Source organism: Delphinapterus leucas, chromosome 21, assembly GCF_059928025.1.
Source record: "Delphinapterus leucas isolate spDelLeu-1000000601 "Yukka" chromosome 21, BTC_Dleu_Yukka2, whole genome shotgun sequence".
NCBI lineage: Eukaryota > Metazoa > Chordata > Mammalia > Artiodactyla > Monodontidae > Delphinapterus > Delphinapterus leucas.
Window position 1 is genome coordinate 40,867,501 of NC_143149.1, and position 2,500 is coordinate 40,870,000.

The following is a 2,500-nucleotide window of genomic DNA, read 5'->3' on the forward strand; positions in this document are numbered from 1 at the left end:
CGGTCCCACGACGCCTGGGACGCCGGCCGGCCCCAGCCACCCTGGGGTCTCCCACGACCCGGCCCCGCCGCCGGCGCCGGTGTGCGACGGCTCCCCCCACGTGGCACGGAGGGACCCGTCCCGCCCAAACTCACATCCCCCCTCCGTCCTCGCCAGATCCGCCTTCATCTAAGCCCGACTCCCGGGGCTCGTGCCCCGGGGAAACGCGCTCCCGAGCGAGGCGACCCGCACCGTGCCCACACACCGCCCCCGGCCGCGACTCGCGGTGAGGGCAGGCGCGACGGGCTCCCCGCGGCTGCGGGACTGGGGAGTCGGGACATCCGTGCGTCCCCGACCCCCACCTCGGGCTCGCCACCGCGGGTCACCGCACGCGCACGCGCACGCGCGGCCCCGCACCGGACGCCGGCCTGGCGGGACCCTCCCCCGACTCAGAGGGGGGAGGCGCGGGCCGCGGTAGGCAAAGAGCGGCGCTCGGCCCCCACCGCGGGGCCGGCGCAAGCCCTCCCGCGAGGGCGAGGGCCTCTGCTGCCCACGTGCTCCGGCAGTGGCCACCGTGGCCACCGCACGCTTGGGAGGGGCAGCGGCTGGGGGGTCCGGTACCCCAAGGCTCCCTCTCGGATCGCTAGAGAAGGCTTTCTCACCGAGGGTGCGTCATCCCCCACCCACCGTCTCTGCCCTTCGGGCCCACGGAGGCGCTCCACGAGCTGCCCCAGTCCACGACTGGCCGTGGGAGGGTTGGGGGGGTCTGCGGTACGGGTAAGCACACGGCCCACTGGCGCGTTCGCGGCCACAGCCTTGGGGGGGCACAACCCCTGCCGCCCCCGGGCTCGTCCATCGGGCTCCGGAAGGGGGAGCCCCCCTTCTCGCAGGCCCCGGCCCAACACGATCGCAACCACGCCCGTGTGTGACTCCCCCCCACACACGGTGGGGGGCGGCAGCACACGCGGCGTTGGCCTGGCCACAGTCAGTCCCCCCCCACAGCACACCGTGGGAGGACGACGGCGACGAGGTGGCAGGCACCTGTCCCCCACCGAGGGAGAGAAACAGAGGCAAGCCCCCCGCCGCCCTTTACCGCCTCGACCCCCCCCCCAAGAGAGCCACTCACGGGACACACCACCGTGGTGGAGACCCCGAGGAGCACGCGGGGAAGAGGGAATGACACCCACCGCTCGGCCTCGGGCTCCTGAGGGGACGGCCTGGAGCTCTCCAGGGGCACCACAGAGGACCAAGCAAGTCACGCTCACGCGCCAGCAGCGGGCGCGCGGCGCAGTGGCGGGACGGCCCCCCCCACCGACGCGGGGAGGACCGCTCGCGAGGCACACGCCAAGGAGGCGAAGCGAGAGCGTCTGCTGCGTCCGACGACCACGGCCCCGCCCACGCCGTGAGGCAGGAGGCGGGAGACCGCGGGTCAGGGCCGGAGACCACCACCCCTGCCTCCCACACACCCGTCGGCAGGCCGGCAGGGCGTGACGAGGGAGGCGAGGGGCCCGCGGACAGAACGAGAAGAGCGGTCCCGTTCGCCAAGAACGTCCGTCCCTCGTCTGGCGCGACTTTAGGCCCGGCCCAGGAGAGCGCGACATCACCACATCGATCAGTCACTCCAGAGAGCCAGGGGCCACAAGGGCCCCGAGGGGGGAGGGGCACGGCGAGGACCCTCACCAGAGGAGCCCGCTTCAGCCTCAGCCGCCACCCAGCCCCCCGCTTCTCTCTCAGGCAAACAGTGGCCGACGACCCCGGGAGGAGAACGCCTGACACGTGGCACGGAGCCTGCGGGGTGGGGTCGCCTCAGCCACCACCGGGTGCCTGCGGCGGGGAAGGGGAGTCACACGGGGTAGAAGACCCACGCGCCACCTCGCCCCGCCGCCCTCGGGTGAGCCAGAGACCGGAGGCGGCACCGCGGGTCGGGTCAGCCGGGCGCACACACGAGAGCCGGCGCGCAGGCCCAAGCGGGCGGCTCAAGTGGCAAGGGCCGGCTCGGGCGCCTGACGGCGGTCCAAAGCCCAGCGCCCTGCGCGCGTCCAGAGTCCCAGAATCCTCAGCGACAGACGCCAGAGGAGGCCGTGTCAGCACCTACCTGGTGGCAAAAATGGCCCATTTCAGGCGAAAAAAATCACGGCGCCCGGCAGCGGGGCCCATCCACGAACCTCGGGGGGGCTCCCCGGGACCTCGGTCCGCCCACCCGTCCCCAACACTTTCCCATCCACACCAGCCCCGGACCTCTCTCGGGGCCATCTGGTCGACCCGAGGAGCGTGGCGGCAAAGCGGGGCGGGGCGGGAGGGGCGGGAAAACGTGGCAGAGGCAGCGAGCGGGTCGGGGTCGCCCTCCCCGGATCGCCCGCGCGAGCAGGTACCGCGGTCCCTCCGAGTCCCCGGGCGAAGACTTGGTTAAAGGAAAGGAAATACCCCACTCTGCCGCCTCTGACGCGCGGGGCCCACGAGGGACCGCGCCCGGGCCCAGGCCGCCCTATCCGGGCCACCCAGCACGGCTCGGGCCCGTCCC